General features: G+C 38.7%; 1 protein-coding gene across 1 annotated transcript in view; it reads right to left on the reverse strand.

Moving 5' to 3' along the window:
• The window catches only part of SERPINE2 (serpin family E member 2), a 212,129-nt gene extending 199,089 nt beyond the window's left edge, over window positions 1–13,040 (reverse strand). The window contains exon 1 of the mRNA XM_053709970.1: window positions 12,922–13,040. The gene's annotated coding sequence lies outside the window, so the exon portion shown is untranslated. The remainder of the gene's footprint in view (window positions 1–12,921) is intronic.
• Between the last annotated feature and the right edge of the window lie 11,933 nt (window positions 13,041–24,973).

Genomic DNA, 24,973 nt, shown 5'->3' on the forward strand with positions numbered 1-24,973 from the left:
TCTACTATCACTCTATCGTCATTCAAAAAATCTTAGATTGGCTTGGTAGAAGAGACTCTAAAGCTTGGATAGCACTGGACTCCCACCTTCTTAAAGCACCCATGCCTGGAGCCCTATGCTGGCTCCCCAAAACCCGGCGTACACAGCCATGTAAGCTTTCCCCTCTTTACAGACATATCTTCGACTCCTGGGATCTCCTCTTTAAGACCAACCCCATGCTCTCTACTCCAACATCTCCACTCACTCCAATTTTCCCCAACATTGAGCTTATGGGGGGATATGCACTACATAGGAAAGAACATATAGTTCAGGAATTACTAGACTCCATCCCGATAGCTAACCTATTAGATAAGGGCAAACTGAAACCCAGGACAGAATTAACACACACCCTGCAAGGCTCTTTCTCCACTTGGCTGAAATATGCTCAACTAAGCCACTTTATACACAATGCTCAAAACAAAACAGACCTCCTTAGACCACCCACCCCCTTCAAACGGTTTTGTTTGATGGGATCTATCTCTAAGGGGACACTATCACTGGATAAAATGCTTCTACACAATGCACAGTAGACGCCCCTCCCTCATTACACCTCCAAATGGCATCGTTAAATTGGCATTAACATAGAACCCGAACGCTGGCAGCGAATTTATCAGAACACACGCAAAGCCTCGACCTCCCCCAAGATCATCGAACTTAACTACAAAATCCTCCTGAGGTGGTACTTGATCCCTAGGAGACTTAGTTATATCTACCCTTCTTCAGCATATTGCTGGAGAGGCTGGAGAGTGCAAGGTAATATGTTGCATATGTGGTGGCAGTGCAATAAATAGACTACCTTTTGGAATCAGATTGAGAGTCTGTTCCAATCACTAAGTGACCCCAACAGTTGCCCTCCTTAACGAGACCCCACCAGTTAGGTGTAAAATTAGGTCCACTTTAATTAGAATATGACTCAACAGCGCAAAATCTTTTATAGCCTTATATTGGAGATCCCCCCAAATAGCTACCTTTGACAACTGGTTCCAAAAAACTAATGAAATGTTGTCTCTAGAGGAATATGGTTTTTTTCAAAAGGAATAGGTCCTCCTTCTTTGCATATATAAAATTCTACTGGGAGTCCCTACTTCACACTCTTTGGCACCACAACACTCCTGTAGATGCAGAGAACACCGAGACAAACCCTTAACCCCTCCCAGGTACCTACTAAATACACTCAGCAGTCCACGGCCCTACTAGTTATCATGTCTTGGTGTAAACGTTTTATCAACCAACCATTCTATCAATGACATTGATGTTACATCTGTCTCTTTTTCTTTTCTTCTCTTTTCCTTCCTTTTTCTTCTCTGTTACTCTACATCCTCTTTGGGTTATTACTAGGAGTTCTCATAGTGAATTTTGAATTTATAAGTGAGAAGGAGTGCCCTTCTTCCAAGTACGTGACTCACTTGTTCCTGTTTGTATTATTAGTATCTACTATTATACGCTCCTCCATCTTTTCCTCCTTTTTTTAATATTTGTTTCCTATTGATTTTTGTATAAGGTTCACTTTTTTGTTTTTTGTTTCTTCTTTCTCTTTTTGGAAAATAAATAAATAATATTGTTTAAAAAAAAAAATGTTCATCTCAATACTTTGTTATATGTCCTTTGTTGGCAATGACAGAGGTCAAATGTTTTCTGTAAGTCTTCACAAGGTTGTCACACACTGTTGCTGGTATGTTGGCCCATTCCTGCATGCAGATCTCCTCTAGAGCAGTGATGTTTTGGGGCTGTTGCTGGGCAACACAGACTTTCAACTCCCTCCAAAGGTTTTCTATGGGGTTGAGATCTGGAGACTGGCTAGGCCACTCCAGGACCTTGAAATGCTTCTTACAAAGCCACTCCTTCGTTGCCCAGGCGGTGTGTTTGGGGATAATTGTCATGCTGAAAGACCCAGCCACGTTTCATCTTCAATGCCCTTGCTGATGGAAGGAGGTTTGCACTCAAAATCTCACGATACATGGCCCCATTCCTTCTTTCATGTACATGGATCAGTCGTCCTGTTCCCTTTGCAGAGAAACAGCCCCAAAGCATGATGTTGCCACCCCCATGCTCCACAGTAGGTATGGTGTTCTTTGGTTGCAACTCAGCATTTCATCCCCTCCAAACATGACGAGTTGTGTTTCTACCAAACAGTTCTACTTTGGTTTCATCTGACATTCTCCCAATCCGCTTCTGGATCATCCAAATGCTCTCTAGCATACTTCAGACGGGCCCGGACATGTACTGGCTTAAGCAGGGGGAGACGCCTGGCACTGCAGGATCTGAGTGTGTTACTGATGGTAGCCTTTGTTACGTTGGTCCCAGCTCTCTGCAGGTCATTCACTAGGTCCCCCCCATGTGGTTCTAGGATGTTTGCTAACCGTTCTTGTGATCATTTTGACCCCACGGGGTGAGATCTTGCGTGGAGCCCCAGATCGAGGGAGATTATCAGTGGTCTTGTATGTCTTCCATACCACAGTTGATTTCTTCACAACAAACTGCTTGCCTATTGCAGATTCAGTCTTCCCAGTATGGTGCAGGTCTACAATTTTGTTTCTGGTGTCCTTCGACAGCTATTTCGTCTTCACCATAGTGGAGTTTGGAGTGTGACTGTTTGAGGTTGTGGACAGGTGTCTTTTATACTGATAAGTTCAAACAGGTGCCATTAATACAGGTAATGAGTGGAGGACAGAGGAGCCACTTAAAGAAGAAGATACAGGTCTGTAAGAGCCAGAAATCTTGCTTGTTTGTAGGTGACCAAATACTTATTTTCCACCATAATATGCAAATAAATTCTTTCCAAATCAGACAGACAATGTGATTGTCTGGATTTGTTTCCACATTTTGTCTCTCATAGTTGAGGTATACCTATGATTAAAATTACAGGCCTCTCTCATCTTCTTAAGTGGGAGAACTTGCACAATTGGTGGCTGACTAAATACTATATATATATATATATATATATATATATATATATATATATATATATATACATACATATATATATATACATACATATATATATACATACACATACACATATATATATATATATATATGTGTATGTATATGTGTATGTATATATATATATATATATATATATATATATATATATATATATATATATATATATATATATATATATATATATATATATATATATATATATATATATATATATATATATATATATATATATATATATACACATACATACATACACACATACACACAAGCAACAAGGAATCTCTACATTGCAACAGGTACAGCTTAGTTTTCCTACGAGAATTATCTTTGCAGAGAGAAAGCAAGAGAACCTAGCAAGACCAAAATGTAGCTAGGCAATGAATATCCCAGGAGCATAAACAAAATCTCTCTAATCAAATGACACAAATTTGCAACAAGATTGCTCATGCAACATGATTTATAGAAAAAATATGACATAAAAACAGTTTTTGAAAATATTTAGGCTTCTTTGAAACACATATTATTATATGTTAGCTTCAGCAACAGTTTGCATACTAAACAGCAACGCTAAACAAATATTTGGTGCCAGGTCACCATGGTACATTATATATATATATATATATATATATATATATATATATATATATATATATATATATATATATAACACACACATCCATCTTTAGACATGTATATATCTCTATGTTAAAGCCCTTTGCCTGAGATCTCATATCTTTGAGCCCTTCTAACATTTTTATGCAATTTTATTTTTTTTAATAATTTTTCTTAGATGGTGTTATGATTGTAACTGTACTTTGTAATGTATTTTTGAGGATCTGAGGATGCATTAACCTGACAAGCATTAACTTGAATTGCACTCAAGTGATCTTGTTTACTTTCAACTTGTAATACCAGCGCAATTTAACCAGTGTGCAAACACTCACAGAAACCCAATAACGCTTGCATGCAAATATTTGCGCTCCACTCGTATTCTTGATTGAGAGATTGCATTGTTTTGTTGTATTAGGGACCCAGGTTTTGGGAGAGACATTGACATGGTACCTGGGCTTGTCCCATTTGGCCAGAAGCGGTTACTAACTCTTCCAGTTTTGCTTTTAATCTTAGATGAGTACTTGCAAGTGAGTGCTAGACTTTCTCTGTGTTGTATTAATTTGCTTTTTAATTTTCCCTATGGGCCTTCCACCCAGACTTGTCTGGGATTAACTGCCTGGGACCGTACAGCTACCCGTGAGTGCGATTGAGCACCCAGGGCTGTGCATGTTGCAGGGTCATTGGATGTGTATCCAGTCCAGTCTGAGAATGCAGTCTCCTTCCGTGTTTTGTTATGTCTAGGGTGATTACATAAGCCTGAGCACCCTTGACTGGTTCCCAGTTTGATTGAGAGCTTGCATTGTTTGGAGATATTATATATATATATATATATATATATATATATATATATATATATATATATATATATATATACATACATACATACATACACACACACATACACAGTATCCCACAAAAGTGAGTACACCCCTCACATTTTTGTAAATATTTTATTATATTTTTTCATGTAACAACACTAAAGAAATGACACTTTGCTACAAACTAAAGTAGTGAGTGTACAGTATAACAGTGTAAATTTGCTGTCCCCTCAAAATAACTTAACACACAGCCATTAATGTCTAAATCGTTGACAACAAAAGTAAGTACATCCCTAAGTGGAAATGTTGAAATTGGGCCCAAAGTGTCAATATTTTGTGCGGCCATCATTATTTTCCAGCACTGCCTTAACCCTCTTGGGCATGGAGTTCACCAAAGCTTCACAGGTTGCCACTGGAGTCCTCTTCCACTCCTCCATGACCACATCACAGAGCTGGTGGATGTTAGAGACCTTGTGCTCCCCCCACCTTCTGTTTGAGGATGCCCCAATTGGAGGTGTGTTTGGGGTCGTTATGTTGGAATACTACCCTGCGGCCCAGACTCCGAAGGGAGGGGATACTGCTCTGCTTTAGTATGTCACAGTACATGTTGGCATTCATGGTTCCCTCAATGAACTGTAGCTCCCCAGTGCCGGCAGCACTAATGCAGGCCCAGACCATGACAATCCCACCACCAAGTTGACTGTAGGCAAGACACACTTGTCTTTGTACTCCTCACCTGGTTGCCGGCACATGATTGACACCATCTGAACCAAATAAGTTTACCTTGGTCTCATCGAGACCACAGGACATGGTTCCAGTAATCCATATCCTCAGTCTGCTTGTCTTCAGCAAACAGTTTGCGAGTTTTCTTGTGCATCATCTTTAGAAGAGGCTTCTTTCTGGGATGACAGCCATGCAGACCAATTTGATGCAGTGTGTGGCGTATGGTCTGAGCATCAACAGGCTGATCCCCCACCCCTTCAACCTCTGCAGCAATGCTGGCAGCACTCATACATCTATTTCCCAAAGACAACCTCTGGATACGACGCTAAGCATGTGCACTCACTTATTTGGTCGACCATGGCGAGGCCTGTTTTGAGTGGAACCTGTCATGTGAAACCGCTGTATAGTCTTGCCCACCGTACTGCAACTCAGTTTCAGGGTCTTGGCAATCTTTTTATAGCCTAGGCCAACATTATGTAGAGCAACAATTCTTTTTTTCAGAGCCTCAGAGAGTTCTTTGCCATGAGGTGCTATGTTGAACTTTCAGTGACCAGTATGAGAGAGTGTGAGAGTGATACCACCAAATGTAACACACCTGCTCCCCATTGACACCTGAGACCTTGTAACACTAACGAGTCACATGACTCCGGGGAGGGAAAATGGCTAATTGGTCCCAATTTGGACGTTTCTAATTAGGGGTGTAATCACTTTTGTTGCCAATGGTTTAGACATTAATGGCTGTGTGTTGAGTTACTTTGAGGGGACAGAAAATTTACACTGTTATACAGACTGTACACTCACTACTTTGCTACAATTTAAAGTGTAATTTCTTCAGTAAAAAGATATAATAAAATATTTACAAAAATGTGAGGGGTGTACTCACTTTTGTGGGATACTGTATATGTGTATAAACATACACACATATACATACACACATTTTATATATATATATATATATATATATTTAGCAAGTGTATGTACGAGTAAGCAAGTGTCTGTGCATGAGCGAATAACTTTTGACCATATTTTGCTCAATAGGCACATAGTTCATGTTTTACCTCTTCAAAATGTGTCCACACACACACATTTTTGGTAAATTGGCCAAAAAAATTCAACAGTCAAATTTTTGATTACACAGGGGAGAAGCCTACATGGAAGGTACATGGAGTATAGTTAGTGATTAACAGACAAACCGCAAATGCAACAATACTTTTTCTTTAAAATGGACTCAAAGGGGGCAGATTATCAATTGTCAGGCGAACATTTTCAATTTCAGATTATGTCTGCCTGACATCGCTAAATAAAAGGTTAAAAAAAAGGTTAAAAACATTCTGCTATATCCAATCCATTTTGACTTTACAGTTCCTTTATCAGCTGCTTCCACTCTAAGATTTTTTGTCAGTGACATTTCAGGAAGGCGGTTTTATAAAGCACTGTTTCTCAGTTGAACTAATGAAAATAAACAGAATGCAAGTGTATTTTTGAAAGGGTTAAAGTAAATTTGCTTTGTTGTATTGGCATCCTTTGTTGAAGGCTAAACCTAGGTAAAAGCAACAATGCGCAGGAGGCATGTGTGTGCAGCCACCAATCACCTGCTAGCTCCCAGTAGTGCACTGCTGCTCCTAGCCTACCTAGGTATGCTTTTAACAAAGGATACCAAGAGAACAAAACTAATTTTATAACAAACGTAGATTACAACTGCATGTTTTGTCTGAATCATAACAGTTTACTTTTGAAATTACTGTCCCTTTAATGTAATCTTTTGTACCGCTCAGTAAAAGCAATTATACCATTTACAATTTATTTTGCTTTATTCTATTGGGACAGCAGAGTTTTTATAGGATTATTTTAGGAATGCATTGCATATTAATGCTGTTGCTTCAGAAGTGTTTATCTTAACTAGTAATTCTGTTTTACAGTAATTGGCATATTTGCATGTTTACCTTCACTAGTGAATGCAAAATATTGGTGGTATTTTCATTAACTAAAAATCAATGTTTGTGCAGTAAACAACCCACAAGAAAATAAATTAAATTAACATTATAGCCTCATTTGCTGTAAACAAGACTGTGGAGACGCTTATAAAATGTATAGCATTTTAACTGCCAGCTGATATTTGTAGAATAATAATTTAATAGAATTAATAAAATTATTATACTGTTTTGTTTAATTTCATTATTTATTAAGGATACATTTATTAAGGTGCATTTCCATATATGGTATTGATTTTCTAAAGCTCTATACATCAATATTATATAGGCTGTATACAATGGACAGGGCCTACATTTACATATGTATAGGTTCATATACGTATGTATATGTGATATCTTGTACAACTGGATGTTGTAACCGTGAGTTCCATAGGAGCCTATTGCCTATCTGTTTCGAGCCACACCACTGCTAAACCATCTGAATGCCAATTGTATTTTGGCATGATGGACATTTTTCAATTTCTATCTTGTCACTTTAAATTTTTGACAAATATTGTTTTTTTAACAATATTTTTGTTTGTTAAAGGACCATTTGAATTTTGGTGTGATCCTAAAGCAAGATGGCAACTTTGGGTTTCCATTGAAAAGACTTATATCTTCGTATAATGGATTTTAAAAAGTTCTGAAACTGTAAGGCTTGAACCTGCTTCTTTGTAACATTGTATCTATCTAGAATATGTTCAAATGAGATTGAGCCTTCGTGATCAGGTTTTAGAAGGGATGAGTCTGTCATGCATGCCGATTCCAAAAATGGCCACAAAAGTGTGTTTTAAAGTGCTTGTGCCCACATAATTGAACTCACTTTTATAAAGGTGCGTCCCTGTTTAGGAGTTTAACCCCTTAATTGCTGGGCCAATTGCACCCTCGTGCTCAGCTGTTTTGTAAATTTTAGATCCTGCTCACATGTAAGCCCAACTTTATAAAATGTGGGTATCTAGGAATTTGTTATGGTCAATTATGTGTGTATATATACACGTTTTAACAAATGTGTTTTTCCTTTTCTTTTTCCTTTCACTTTATAGCCCCAAGAAACACACAGTTTCAAAGAGCATTATTTCTATAGTTTAAGAGAGAGTGGAGATCGAGGGGTTTGAATACTTAACACCCCCCCCATTCAGCTCTCTTAAAGTGATGGTAAACTCTTCTGTTGGTACATGACAGATTCTGATTCTGTAATAGCATATCTATTAAACTGCCTTAATTTTTTTAAGCATTTTATATGTAATTTTATTATATTTTCAACTTATTTACAAACCGTTGTAGCACCACATCGCTCCGCCCCTTATATTTTCTTCACTGAAGGCACTAGATGCGTACCTTGTTTTCACCCTCTCTGTACGTCAGAGAATTTGCGTGCTCCCAACCCTGCTATTTTGCACGCATGCGCATTGGGTTTGTAATATTGTAAAATATCAGTAACTCTTAAAATATTATATTTTTATACAATTTGCATATTTATTTACCAGAACCGAAAATTGATAGCACATGCAAATTCGTCAGAGAATTCTAAAGGCTCTTGATTGGATGCGTGTCTTGAAAGTAAAATGACATTGCGCAGGCGCATAGCAAGTAGCATAGAAGATAGCCTGTCTGGCGACAGGCTTGCTTATTGGTCCAACTTCATAAACATTGGCTATTACGTCACATGGGGCTGGAGATGTATCTCAGAAGATGAACGGATAAATACAAGTATTCAAAGCATTTTTTTATATATTGCATTACATGTAATTTGGTGTGTGCCATTAAGGTAATCTATCCTGTTAATTGATATTATCGCTACATATAGAGTTTACCATCACTTTAAGCTCCTTCCTGCAGCCCAGCTCTTCTGGATATCCAGGGCCTGGTGACGGCACTGGCATCCCCAGATTCCCACGGCAATGCTGGGCCACCTCGTATAAAGTCAAAAATCAAACTTTTATAATTCAGATACAGCATGCAGTTTTAAGCAACTTTCCAATTTTCTTCAATTATCTAAATGTGCACAATCTTTATATGCACACTTTGAGGCACCCATACTGAGCATGTGCAGATTTTACACAATTTACGTATCTATAATTTGTGATTGGCTGATGGCTGTCACATGATGCAGAGGAAGGAAAATGAAACTAACTTTGAAATTTGCTGATGCACATCGCTAAACTCAACAGCTCTGGCCACCCATGGCACAGCGCTCTTCTACCAATGAGGTGATGTCTAAACCAATAGCCGTGCTAGCATACAGAACGCTGTCAGATGACACGCACGGCTATTGGTTTAGAGGTGCAAACATCACCTCTTTGAAGGAGAGTGCTGTGCCATGAGCAGCTAGCGCAGTTGAGTTTAGCAAGGTGCAACAGCACAGAAAGTGTGAGTTTAGCACCTTTTTTTTAATAATTGATCACTTAAAGGGAACTAAACCCCACTTTTTTCTTTCATGATTCAGATAGAGCGTGCAATTTTAAGCAACTTTCTAATTTACTCCCATTATAAATGTTTATTTGTTCTCTTGCTATATTTATTTAAAAAGAAGGAATGTGATGCATAGGAGCCGGCCCATTTTTGGTTAAGAACCTGGGTTATGCTTGTGGATAAATGTAAGCCTCCAATAAGCAAGTGCTATCCATGGTGCTGAACCTAAAATGGTCTGGCTGCTAAGATTTAAATTCCTGCTTTTAAAATAAAGATGGCAAAAGAACAAAGACACATTGATAATAGGAGTAAATTAGAAAGTTGCTTAAAAGGGACATTAAACACTTTGAGATGGTAATATAAAATGATAAATTGTATATAATAAAACAACTCTGCAATATACTTTCATTATTTATTTTGTCCTCTTTGCCTGTAATTCCATTCTGAAATTGTGAGCTTTTCAGTTCCTGTTAGAAATGGAAGTGCAGAACACTGTTAAATCCAGCACAACCATTGTGTGCACACTCTAATGACCTATGTATAACTGTCCCTAATTGGCCACAGCAGAGAAGGTAACACAAGTTACAACATGGCAGCTCCCAGTGTTTTATAGACACTAAAACTTTACACTTATTTTGTCACTTTTTAAACAACTAATGAAACTTTAAAAAATACATCTACATGTTAGTCATGGACTAATCTTTTCTTTGAATGCATTATTCTATCTAGCATGTATTTAGTGTGTAATGTCCCTTTAAAATGTCCTGCTCTATCTGAATCATGAAAGAAAAAATTTGGGTTCAGTGTCCCTTTAAGCTCAACTTAATTTTCAGTGATGATAAATTCTAGCGTTTGTTAAACACTTGGATTTACCATCACTTTAATGGAAGTAAATTGGAAAGTTGTTTAAAATTGCATGCTCTATCTGAATCATGAAAGTTTAATTTTGACTTGAGTATCCCTTTAAGCATGCAGCCTCTGTTTTTCATCCCAATTATTTCACCCCACAACACAATATATCTAAGATATTTCCCAAAACTACATACTTATAATTTTCCTTTTTCCATTAAACCATTATCTGCCCAAAAAAGTAGGTATACAGATGGTAAAAAAATCTGCATCTTATAATTTAGACCTAGCAACAAAAGAAGCCCACAATGCTAAATACCAAGGGTGGTATGTGAACTAGATGATGGGTAGCCTCCTGAAAGCCCATTTTATATAAAACCCATGTTAACATGATGTGAAAATTTAGCCCAAATAGGATCGTGCCAGGTGGAAAAATAACAGAGACCAGACCAAAATATACAGACAACAGTTTGATACTTTTCCCTTACAGACAGACAAATGTAAGGTTAACTATTGAGCAGATGAGCTGGGCATCCCATAGATTGATATACGAAGATACACTTTTATTATTATTATTATTTTTTAAAACCCCTCATCCAAACTACTTGGGATCGGAAAAGGTTTGGATTTTGGAATATTTGCATCAGTTTGGAGAGGGGATAGAACCAAGTGTAAACAACAATATCTTATGTCATTTAGGCAATATTTACATGTCATATTACTGCATATACATGCAACCTAAAGGTAGTTTTATATCATTTTTAATACGTTTGTATACATAGTACAGCACTGTAATCAGAAAGGTGATATTTGTTGTTTTAAATAAATATAGACTATTTGCATTTTAGAAAACAAAAACCAAACCAAAGACACAGGCAGAGAGTATTGTGACTTCCAGGAGAAGAAAAAAAATTGTGATTTTTAAATTTTTTATTTGAAAAATATATGAATTAAAAAGTTTACATTTCAGAATAAGGTTGGATTTAGGGATGTAAATAGCCAGATTGTTTTTTAAATAAAACTGCACATTATGAAACTCTGCAATTAGCAGTATAAAATCAAAGGAAATTGTTGTGTTACTATCTTCTCTTAAAACTTAGCTTGCAAAAGCCCTAGAGTCTGAGTCACAAGAAAGTAGAATATCAGATGTGGCATGAATCACAGACAAGTATTTTGTTACAGAAAATGCTTGACTGTTGTAAAACATCTATATGCATATTGGAACAAGTGTAGAAAACATGCAGAAAGCAGGCTTTAAGCCACACTTTGACATTATGTAGTGCACTATTTGCTATCTTTGATTAAAGGGATACTAAACCTATTTTTTTCTTCGTTCTCTTGCTATCTTTATTTAAAAAATAGCATTGTAAAGCTTGTGAGCCGGACCATTTTTGGTTTAGCACCCTGAATAGCGCTTGCTTATTGGTGGCTACATTTAGCCATCAATCAGGAAGCGCTACCCAGGTTCTGAACCAAAAATGGGCCAGCTCCTAAGCTTTACATTCCTGCTTTTCAAATAAAGATAGCAAGAGAACTGAGAAAAAAAATGATAATGGGAGTAAAGTAGAAAGTTGTTTAAAATTACATGCTCTATCTGAATCTTGAAAGAAAAAAAATGTGGGTTTAGTATCTTTTTAACTGAGGAAGAATTCATATTAAAACTAGCAAGAGCAACATATATAATCAAAAAGTGATGAGAAGGGTTAATTCTATTTCTTAAGGAAAACAAATACATCATTCCATCCATTTTTTGTCTTTTTTATTATTATATTTTAATCCTAGTGCCAAATGTCTTACAAGTTAAATAAAATAACAGTAAAATCAAACATGGAAATAATAGGTTAAAACGTCTGAAGTTAGGAAGTATCCATGAACCTTTACTTACTGTGTAACAGCAGCTATTTTATCATTTTTCTCTAAATAATCATTTTAAGGAGTGTGTAACTAAAACAATTTAAGTACTGTATTTGATATTAAACATTTGCAGGCATACAGAAAACCTGCACATCCTGATACTAGATACACCATTTATTTACAACTAATGAGAATACATCATACATCTGGTTGAGGAACTTGCAGAATTTACTAAGGGAAGTTGACACATCCTTGTCATGAATATACAGAGACATATGCACACCCAACATTGCCTAAGCAGCACAGGCAACACTTACCATTGCCAGCATTAGCAGAGCAAGGGGAACATTAACAATGTACTATAAGACAATAGATGAAACAAAAGCGACTATTACTAAGAAATAACCAAGGATAGGTAAACTGAGATATAATTGCTTTGAGGAATGTACTGAGCCATGTGTAGCTGATCCTTTGTTATGATAGTAAATTGTGCGTTCCACGCTCTGACACTGGTTAGGTTACTTACATGGTCCTCAATCACAGAATGCTAATAGCATATTAGACGAGTTTGGCATACAGATGACTACAACTTAGACCTTTAAAAGCAGTTCTTATACATTCAGTCACTCGAATCGTTGATACCCCTGATCACTTTGAGTTAGAACAGTCAGCCTTACAGCAAACAGCTAACAACTCACCTCTAGGCAGCAGCTATTGCACTTACAGATACTCCGCTTTCTTTCAAGCCTTTGCTTTAACTGATGCTTCTCGCTTGCTCTCTCCCAGACTCCGAGGCAAGCAGGCTGCTGTGCTTCTCCTCCCCCTCTAGGTTATTGTCAGAGATCACACCCTCCCCTTGCTCTGTATTCCCCTCCTCCTGTCTGGCTTCTGAGCGTTTACTCTTTGGCTGCACTGTCTGTTTTACGAATACATACGCCGTCTCTTCTTATTAACTGCAAGTACTCCCCTGTGACAATAAATAGGGGTTTTTACAAAAGACTGTACTAACACTAGAACGTTTTCCAGAGAACAAAGCTGTTAACCTTTCTAAGAAGCAAATGCGTATACAGAACCCATAAATGTACATTGTGGGAAGGTTTACACCCCTTGGAGATTGCCAAAAGTAAATTGTTGCTATTGTTTTCTTGTCACTGGATGATATGTTATGGCCTCAGCTAATCAATCACTGTTAGTATGAGGTTGCTTTACAGCATAATATCATTTACAAAATCGCAATTAACTATCGAAAAATGTTGCCAACTAAAATAATTGTTTAGCATTTTTAAAGGCTGCACTGGCTTTTATTTCTAACAATTTTCCAATTTTCTATCAAATTATTTGTTTTTTGATTTGTTGATAAACAATCACTGGAATTCAACAGCTCAGTAAATATTGGGAAATTTTAATGCAAAATTGTCATGGTCTAATTCTGTAATGCAGGCACATTTTTTTTTATTACTGACCCTAGCTACCTATATTTTAACCCCTTCAAAGGGGTAAGTGGGGTGGGATTCAGCAAGTTCTCACCAGTTCTCAAGAATCTGTTCCTTACATTTAGAAAATGTAAAGAACCAATTCCTAAAATGTAGAAAGTGCAAATGTTTTGTATTATAGAGACGTTAGAGAACCTCTCTATATTTTTTTTTTAATTTAAATTTTATTAAAAAAAATGTCCAATTGCTACAGTGTATCAAAAGTATAAAACAGGAATCTGTTTACAAAGCAATCAGCATATAAGTGTTACATATAATAAGATAAAACAATTTAAACTTTTACATTACAAATGTAAGGATGGAACAAGACACGTGACGTCTAGATTTCAGAGTTTGACATCTTTGTATATTATCCTCTAAGAGTCTAAGTAGTCCCTGCCATACCTAGAACTGGCCTATGTAGGGTCAGGTGTTACAATAGTCTTCCCAAAGGAAGTTCATGACCAGGAAATCATCTACGCACTTGGTGATAAAGTATCTTTCTAGTAGTAGCATATGTGTGACAAGGGGTTTCCGTTCTGATGTAGAGGGGGCTGCTTCAGTTGATTTCCATATTCTGGGAATTAACCATTAAAGGGACACTGAACCCCAAAAAAATATTTTGTGATTCAGATAGAGCATGCAATTTTAAGCAACTTTCTAATTTACTCCTATTATCAATATTTATTCATTCTCTTGCTATCTTTATATGAAAAAGAAGGCACCTAAGCTTTTTTCTTGGTTCAGACCTCCGGACAGCAGTTTTTGATTGGTGGATGAAGTTATCCACCAATCAGCAAGGACAAACTAGGTTGTTCACTAAAAATGGGCCGGCATCTAAACTTACATTCTTGCATTTCAAAGAAAGATACCAAGAGAATAAAGAACATTTGATAATAGGAGTAAATTAGAAAGTTGCTTAAAATTTCATGCTCTATCTGAATCACAAAAGAAAAAAAAAATGGGTTCAGTGTCCCTTTAACCCCTTAATGACAACTGACGTACCAGGTACGTCCTGCAAAAACTAGCAGTTAGTGACAATGGACGTACCTGGTACGCCAGTTGTCTAAGAGACTGCTGGAAGCGATCGCAATCGCTTCCAGCAGCTCTCAGGGTATTGCAGTGATGCCTCGATATTGAGGCATCCTGCAATACCCTTTAAAAAGCATCCGATGCAGAGAGAGCCACTCTGTGGCCCTCTCTGCACCGGTAGCGATGGGGCCGTTCGTTGGTGGGTGGGAGCTTACAAGGGAGGAGGGTGGGCGGCCCATCGCTACCCGGCATCCGGTTCCTACAAGTGCATTGTGCACGCCGGATGCCGGGAGCGTGCAGAGGGGGGGCCTGCGCGCGCGCGCGCGCAGCAAACACTGCCACCAATGAGTTCTGTTAAGAGGGAGGGGGGGCAGCAAACTTTTTTTAAAAAAAAAAAATAATAGGATCTGGTAGGGTTAGGGGGGTGGGGGTACTGGGGGGGGGGGCAGCTACACTACAGAAAAAATGAAAAAACAACTAAAAATAAAAAAAAAAACACACTTTATTTTTTTGGGAAAACTGGGTACTGGCAGACAGCTGCCAGTACCCAAGATGGTGGCAAATAGGTAGGTGGGGAGGGTTAGAGAGGTGTTTGGGGGGGATCAGGGAGGTTGGGGGTTAAGGCAGGGGTCCATCACAGCTGAATAATTAAAAAAAAAAAAAAAAAAAAAAAAAAAACACCTTTTATTTTAGTACTGGCAGACTTTCTGCCAGTACTTAAGATGGCGGGGACAATTGTGGGGTGGGGGAGGGAAGAGAGCTGTCTGGGAGGGATCAGGGGGTGGGATGTGTCAGGTGGGAGGCTAATCTCTACACTAAAGCTAAAATTAACCCTGCAAGCTCTCTACAAGCTACCTAATTAACCCCTTCACTGCTGGGCATAATACAAGTGTGGTGCGCAGCAGCATTTAGCGGCCTCCTAATTGCCAAAAAGCAACGCCAAAGCCATATATGTCTGCTATTTCTGAACAAAGGAGATCCCAGAGAAGCATTTACAACCATTTGTGCCATAATTGCACAAGCTGTTTGTAAATAATTTAAGTGAGAAACCTAAAATTGTGAAAAATGTCACTTTTTTTTTTATTTGCTCGCATTTGGCGGTGAAATGGTGGCATGAAATATACCAAAATGGGCCTAGATCAATACTTTGGGTTGTCTACTACACTACACTAAAGCTAAAATTAACCCTTCAAGGTCCCTACAAGATCCCTAATTAACCCCTTCACTGCTGGGCATAATACACGTGTGGTGCGCAGCTGCATTTAGCGGCCTTCTAATTACCAAAAAGCAACGCCAAAGCCATATATGTCTGCTATTTCTGAACAAAGGGGATCCCAGAGAAGCATTTACAACCATTTGTGCCATAATTGCACAAACTGTTTGTAAATAATTTCAGTGAGAAACCTAAAGTTTGTGACAAAATTTGTGAAAAAGTGAACAATTTTTTTTATTTGCTCGCATTTGGCAGTGAAATGGTGGCATGAAATATACCAAAATGGGCATAAATCAATACTTTGGGTTGTCTTCTAAAAAAAAAAATATACATGTCAAGGGATATTCAGGGATTCCGGACAGATATCAGTGTTCCAATGTAACTAGCGCTAATTTTGAAAAAAAGTGGTTTGGAAATAGCAAAGTTCTACTTGTACTTATTGCCCTATAACTTGCAAAAAAAGCAAACAACATGTAACCAGTGGGTATTTCTAAACTCAGGACAAAATTTAGAAACTATTTAGCATGGGTGTTTTTTGGTGATTGTAGATGTGTAACAGATTTTGGAGGTCAAAGTTAGAAAAAGTGTGTTTTTTTTCCATTTTTTCCTCATATTTTATATATTTTTTATATTAAATTATGAGATATGATGAAAAAAATGGTATCTTTAGAAAGTCCATTTAATGGCGAGAAAAACGGTATATAATATGTGTGGGTACAGTAAATGAGTAAGAGGAAAATTACAGCTAAACACTAACACTGCAGAAATGTTAAAATAGCCATTGTCATTAAGGGTAAGAAAACTGAAAAATGGTCCGGTCATTAAGGGGTTAAGCACAATTTATCATAATAATTAACAGCTGATGTCTCCATTTGCATAAATTTGGGATATAACCACTATGCCACCCATGTTGCCACATGCTCTCCAACAATCCTTGGCTTTATTTTTGTAGATTGAAGCTAATCTAGTAGGGGTGTAGTACCAGTAAGTAACATAGGAGCTTCAGGTTTGTCTCCATGTAATTAAAGGGACACTGAACCCAATTTTTTTTCTTTCATGATTTAGATAGAATATGCAATTTTAAGCAACTTTCTAATTTACTCCTGTTATCAAATTTCTTCGTTCTCTTGCTATCTTTATTTGAAAAAGAAAGCATCTAAGCTATTTTTGGGTTCAGAACTCTGGACAGCACTTGTTTATTGGTGGGTGAATTTATCCACCAATCAGCAAGAACAACCCAGGTTGTTCACAAAAAATGGACCCGCATCTAAACTTACATTCTTGCTTTTCAAATAAAGATACCAGGAGAATGAAGAACATTTGCAAATAGGAGTAAATTAGAAAGTTGCTTAAAATTGCATGCTCTATCTGAATCACACACAAAAATTGGGTTCAGTGTCCCTGTAACGGTACCAACAGGAAAACCAAGGGTTAACACCAGGGAACAATGTTCTGCATAGGGAAGCAGCAATTCACAACCCAGCCAGTTTTCAGGTTTAAACAGAAAGACTTTTATTAAGGCTCATATGCCCAGTATTTATGCAGGTCTGACCCCCCCAGAAGGGGGGTTGAAAGAATGTTGTACATTGAATGGAGGGAACACGCCCTTTTACATGATACAATAGAATACCTTGCTCAAGCTGATAACAATTTAAACACAGACACACACTTGGCTTTCCTTATCATCTAGGGTCTGCTCTCTGAGGTTGATTAAACAATGGACTGTGTATCAATAACATTAATGACAGTGCACAATAGCTGAGGCTAAAGCTGAACACAGTTAACTCCTTCAGGGCTGACAGAAGGGTCTGTCACATCTACATAGCACAATATACAGCCTATAGACAACCTTTCTTACGTTATAGTCCAGAAGTGGCTAGGTTTGCCACAATGCTCCCCCAGAACCAAGCCGGCATACACAGTCTGATCCCAACGGATCGGCTTGGGGATGTCCGGGGCAACAACTTTCGGCTCAAGTAAGCTACGGGGTGTTCTCCGCCATCTGCTCCAACTTGGCTCAGTACTGCCCCCACTCCAAACATGGAAGCGTCTCTTTCCAGAGGGACTGGGCTTGGGTAGTCACAGGGTTAACATCAGCGGGATCCATGGGAGCATAGGCAGAAACAAGGGAGGGCCAAGTCATTTCCAAGGAGAACATCAGCAGGTAAGTCCTTCTTGACCCCCACATTCACAAGTCTAGCGCCCACTCCCCAATCCAAATGTACCCTGGCAACAGGTAGGCGGAACACAGTGCCCCCTGCTACCCTCACAGCCATAGTGTCTCCAGTGTGCTGTTTCTCAGACACCAAGTTCTCTTGAAGCAAGGTCATGGTAGCACCAGTATCCCGTAGACCACTGACCTCCTTCCCATTCACTTTAACCCGCTGCCGGTTATTCCGGTGGGCAGCTTGCACGGGGTCTGCTTCATGTAGGCTGCCCCAGCATTCTGGCGCCTCTACGTAGCGGGCCGCAGGCTGAGGATTATGTGGGATTCCGCCGGCGGGTCTTCTCCAGGACTGTGCTTGATTTGCTGCGTTTAGGGGACACTCTGGTCTTTTGTGCCCTAGTCGCTTACATCCAAAGCACCGAATAGGTTGTGAGTAGCCCCGCGAATTGAACCGGGCTCTCTGAGGGTAGTTCGTGGCCGGAGGCCGTGTGGTATAGCGGTGCGCCGGGGGCTGGTAACTGGCAGCTGCTGGGGTGACTGGGGGTCTGTACTCCACTCTAGCAGTGGGCAATCGGTATACCGCTCCCCCTGCCCCTCGTACTGCCACGGATCCGCCCGTGTGTACTGTATCCGGCACCAAATGGGGAGCTATCAGGGTTAAAGTAGCTCCCGAATCCCGAAGTCCCTGGACCTCCTTCCCCTCTACGGTCCCCAGCTGGCGGTGATGTTGCCAGTTATCGGAGGCCCGGACCGACATCACCTCATGCAGAATTCCCAGGGGTTCCTCGGCTTGGGTGCTCAACACCTCATGAGCGGCTGGCTCCGTTTGGTAATGGTGAGCAGCCGCCCTTGGGGCCTGGTTCTGTCTGACCTGGTTCCAAGCTTGTCTACTCCGATTTTGGGTGCACTCACGTGCCATATGTCCCCACTGCTTGCAGGTGTGGCATTGTATATTCGCCCGTCCGTTGTTAGGCTGTAGTCCATGGTGCCTCCTGGCATCAAAATGCTGGTCTGCTAATCTGGCTGCTTCGGTTAAGGTGAGAGGTTTTCGATCTCTCACCCATTCTTGGGCTTCTGGGGACAAGCCGTTAAAGAATTGCTCCAACAGCATCAGTTGTCGCAATTCTTCCATGGTGGTAGCTTGGCTGGCCTGTATCCACCCTTGAGATGCTTGATCCAGCTTGTGGGCCCACTCTGCATGTGAATCTCTTTCTGGCTTGCGCAGGCCTCTAAACTTGCGCCGGTATGCCTCTGAGGTAATGGCATATCTTTCCAAGATCGCTCTCTTCACTTTAGCGTAATCCTTGCTGTCCTCCCTGGGTACAGCGCGATACGCTTCCGCTGCTCTACCGGCTAGCTTGCCTGCTAGCACCGGCACCCATACGGACTGCTCCAAATCATGTAACTCACACAGTCTCTCAAAATCCTGTAAATACCCATCGATCTCATCCTTCTCCTCACAAAACATTTTAAATGCATGGTATGGGATTTTGGGTCTTACTGGGTTGCTGAGTGCATCCAAAATGGATTCTGCTCGGGAGGATGCATTCCGCGGACTGTGTGCCATCACGTACTCCTGCACATCTGCCATTACCACGGATAGCATATCCCATGGTACAGGTTGGGGTAAAAATTCCAGCCTGGTCCTCATTTCCCTCTGGTATAGGGTCTCCTCCATGGCTGCTGGAGGCGTAGCGCTGCGAGCTCTGTCTCCCTCCGTCAGCTCAGCCATTAATATAGCCTTGGGTTTGCTGCTGCCTATCTTTCCCCTGGCTTCTAGCAGTTCCTTTAACGTTTGTCTCTTTAGCTTAGAATAATCCATCTCCATTCCCTTTGGTCCCTGGTACTCCTTCCATCTTAGTCAGTATTGTAGTAATCCCCCTCTTCCTGAGGTTACTGGCTTGTGTAGTTGCTCTTCTGGGCGATAAGGTTCATTCCGTCGCTTGCCACCAATTGTAACGGTACCAACAGGAAAACCAAGGGTTAACACCAGGGAACAATGTTCTGCATAGGGAAGCAGCAATTCACAACCCAGCCAGTTTTCAGGTTTAAACAGAAAGACTTTTATTAAGGCTCATATGCCCAGTATTTATGCAGGTCTGACCCCCCCAGAAGGGGGGTTGAAAGAATGTTGTACATTGAATGGAGGGAACACGCCCTTTTACATGATACAATAGAATACCTTGCTCAAGCTGATAACAATTTAAACACAGACACACACTTGGCTTTCCTTATCATCTAGGGTCTGCTCTCTGAGGTTGATTAAACAATGGACTGTGTATCAATAACATTAATGACAGTGCACAATAGCTGAGGCTAAAGCTGAACACAGTTAACTCCTTCAGGGCTGACAGAAGGGTCTGTCACATCTACATAGCACAATATACAGCCTATAGACAACCTTTCTTACGTTATAGTCCAGAAGTGGCTAGGTTTGCCACAGTCCCTTTAACTGAGGAGGTGTTTCTGCTCGTGTTAAAGGGATAGTAGTAAACACATTTTTTTTTCAGGATTTAGATAGAGCATTCAATTTTAAGCAACTTTCTATTTTACTCCTATTATCAATTTTTCTTTGTTCTCTTGTTATCTTTATTTGAAAAGAAAGAATGTAAGCTTAGAAGCCGGCCCATTTTTAGTTCAGCACCTGAGTTGAGCTTGCTGATTGGTGGCTAAATGTAGCCACCAAATAGAAAGCACTATCCAGGGTACTAAACCAAAAATAGGCTGGCTCCTTAGCATCGATTCCTGCTTTTTCAAATAAAGATAGAAAAAGAATGAAGACAATTTTATAATAGGAGTAAATTAGAAAGTTGCTTAAAGTTGCATATTCTGAATCATGAAAGAAAAAATTTGGGTTTACTATCCCTTTGACAAAGATCCTAGACAATTCCTTTGTGGATATTTGTGATTGAAGTTCCTCTGATCATTTTGTAGTGTATGATGGGAGGTTTCTAGAGTGGTATTCTATGAGCAATTTATATGTAAGTGATAATGAGCCTTTATAATATGTCCTGGAATTAAACAGAGTTTCAAAAGGGGCAAGCCAAGGGGTCTACAAAGCTGTCTATTGTCATTATGGGTAGTGATAAATAGTGATGTCGCGAACAGTTCGCCGGAGAACAGTTCCCGGCGAACATAGCTTGTTCGCGTTCGCCGCTGCGGGCGAACATATGCGATGTTCGATCCGCCCCCTATTCGTCATCATTGAGGAAACTTTGACCCTGTATCTCACAGCCTTCAGACACATTTGAGCCAATCAGCAGCAGACAATCCCTCACAGACCCTCCCAGCTCCTGGGCAGCAGCCATTTTAGATTCATTACGATCCTGCTTTCTTAGTGAGAGGAGGTTTAGTGCTGCTGCTGCTGCTGATATTATAGGGAAATAGATAGCTAGGCTAGTGTATTTAGTGTCCACTACAGTCCTGAAGGACTCATCTAATCTCTGCTGTAAGGACAGCACCCCAAAAAGCCCTTTTTAGGGCTAGAACTTCAGCCCAAAAAGCCCATTTTAGGGCTAGAACTTCAGTCATTTTTTTTTTATTTGCATTTGCCTGGCTGTCAGCCTGTGTGTGAGGCTTACAGCATATATTGTGATTAGTGCCACCACTGATATCTGCTTAACATTATTGTAAATTTAAACAAAAAAACTTTTAAATCATTTTGCTAGTGTAATCTAATTTCATTTTCTATCAGGCCTGTGTGTCAGGCTTACACAGCATATACTGTGGTTAATTGCTGTGCCAGCCACCACTCATATCTGCTTAACATTATTGTAAATTTAAAAAACAACAACTTTTAAATCATTTTGCTAGTGTAATCTAATTTCATTTTCTATCAGACCTGTGTCTCAGGCTCACACAGCATATACTGTGGTTAATTGCTTTGTGCCAGCCACCACTCATATCTGCTTAACATTAGTGTAAATTTAAACAAAAAAACTTTTAAATCATTTTTCTAGTGTAATCTAATTTCATTTTCTATCAGGCCTGTGTGTCAGGCTTACACAGCATATACTGTGGTTAATTGATGTGCCAGCCACCACTCATATCTGCTTAACATTATTGTAAATTAAAAAAAAACAACGTTTAAATCATTTTGCTAGTGTAATCTAATTTCATTTTCTATCAGGCCTGTGTGTCAGGCTCACACAGCATATACTGTGGTTAATTGCTCTGTGCCAGCCACCACTCATATCTGCTTAACATTAGTGTAAATTTAAACAAAAAAACTTTTTAATCATTTTGCTAGTGTAATCTAATTTCATTTTCTATCAGGCCTGTGTGTCAGGCTTACACAGCATATACTGTGGTTAATTGCTGTGCCAGTCACCACTCATATCTGCTTAACATTATTGTAAATTTAAAAAAAAAAAACTTTTAAATCATTTTGCTAGTGTAATCTAATTTCATTTTCTATCAGACCTGTGTCTCAGGCTCACACAGCATATACTGTGGTTAATTGCTTTGTGCCAGCCACCACTCTTATCTGCTTAACATTAGTGTAAATTTAAACAAAAAAACTTTTAAATCATTTTGCTAGTGTAATCTAATTTCATTTTCTATCAGACCTGTGTGTCAGGCTTACACAGCATATACTGTGGTTAATTGCTGTGCCAGCCACCACTCATATCTGCTTAAAATTATTGTAAATTTAAAAAAAAAAAAACTTTTAAATCATTTTGCTAGTGTAATCTAATTTCATTTTCTATCAGACCTGTGTCTCAGGCTCACACAGCATATACTGTGGTTAATTGCTTTGTGCCAGCCACCACTCATATCTGCTTAACATTAGTGTAAATTTAAACAAAAAAACTTTTAAATCATTTTGCTAGTGTAATCTAATTTCATTTTCTATCAGGCCTGTGTGTCAGGCTTACACAGCATATACTGTGGTTAATTGATGTGCCAGCCACCACTCATATCTGCTTAACATTATTGTAAATTTAAAAAAAACAACGTTTAAATCATTTTGCTAGTGTAATCTAATTTCATTTTCTATCAAGCCTGTGTGTCAGGCTCACACAGCATATACTGTGGTTAATTGCTCTGTGCCAGCCACCACTCATATCTGCTTAACATTAGTGTAAATTTAAACAAAAAAACTTTTAAATCATTTTGCTAGTGTAATCTAATTTCATTTTCTATCAGGCCTGTGTGACAGGCTTACACAGCATATACTGTGGTTAATTGCTGTGCCAGCCACCACTCGTATCTGCTTAACATTATTGTAAATTAAAAAAAAAACTTTTAAATAATTTTGCTAGTGTAATCTAATTTCATTTTCTATCAGGCCTGTGTCTCAGGCTCACACAGCATATACTGTGGTTAATTGCTGTGCCAGCCACCACTCATATCTGCTTAACATTAGTGTAAATTTAAACAAAAAAACTTTTAAATCATTTTGCTAGTGTAATCTAATTTCATTTTCTATCAGGCCTGTGTGTCAGGCTTACACAGCATATACTGTGGTTAATTGATGTGCCAGCCACCACTCATATCTGCTTAACATTATTGTAAATTTTAAAAAAACAACGTTTAAATCATTTTGCTAGTGTAATCTAATTTCATTTTCTATCAGGCCTGTGTGTCAGGCTCACACAGCATATACTGTGGTTAATTGCTCTGTGCCAGCCACCACTCATATCTGCTTAACATTAGTGTAAATTTAAACAAAAAAACTTTTAAATCATTTTGCTAGTGTAATCTAATTTCATTTTCTATCAGGCCTGTGTGACAGGCTTACACAGCATATACTGTGGTTAATTGCTTTGCCAGCCACCACTCGTATCTGCTTAACATTATTGTAAATTAAAAAAAAAACTTTTAAATAATTTTGCTAGTGTAATCTAATTTCATTTTCTATCAGGCCTGTGTCTCAGGCTCACACAGCATATACTGTGGTTAATTGCTGTGCCAGCCACCACTCATATCTGCTTAACATTATTGTAAATTTAAAAAAAAACAACTTTTAAATCATTTTGCTAGTGTAATCTAATTTCATTTTCTATCAGACCTGTGTCTCAGGCTCACACAGCATATACTGTGGTTAATTGCTCTGTGCCAGCCACCACTCATATCTGCTTAACATTAGTGTAAATTTAAACAAAAAAACTTTTAAATCATTTTGCTAGTGTAATCTAATTTCATTTTCTATCAGGCCTGTGTGTCAGGCTTACACAGCATATACTGTGGTTAATTGCTGTGCCAGCCACCACTCATATATGCTTAACATTATTGTAAATTAAAAAACAACACGTTTTAAATCATTTTGCTATTGTAATCCAATTTCATTTTCTATCAGGCCTGTGTGTCAGGCTCACACAGCATATACTGTGGTTAATTGCTCTGTGCCAGCCACCACTCATATCTGCTTAACATTAGTGTAAATTTAAACAAAAAAACTTTTAAATCATTTTGCTAGTGTAATCTAATTTAATTTTCTATCAGGCCTGTGTGTCAGGCTTACACAGCATATACTGTGGTTAATTGCTGTGCCAGCCACCACTCATATATGCTTAACATTATTGTAAATTAAAAAACAACACGTTTTAAATCATTTTGCTATTGTAATCCAATTTCATTTTCTATCAGGCCTGTGTGTCAGGCTCACACAGCATATACTGTGGTTAATTGCTCTGTGCCAGCCACCACTCATATCTGCTTAACATTAGTGTAAATTTAAACAAAAAAACTTTTAAATCATTTTGCTAGTGTAATCTAATTTAATTTTCTATCAGGCCTGTGTGTCAGGCTTACACAGCATATACTGTGGTTAATTGCTGTGCCAGCCACCACTCATATATGCTTAACATTATTGTAAATTAAAAAACAACACGTTTTAAATCATTTTGCTATTGTAATCCAAT

This window comes from Bombina bombina, chromosome 4, assembly GCF_027579735.1.
Source record: "Bombina bombina isolate aBomBom1 chromosome 4, aBomBom1.pri, whole genome shotgun sequence".
Taxonomy (NCBI): Eukaryota; Metazoa; Chordata; class Amphibia; order Anura; family Bombinatoridae; genus Bombina; species Bombina bombina.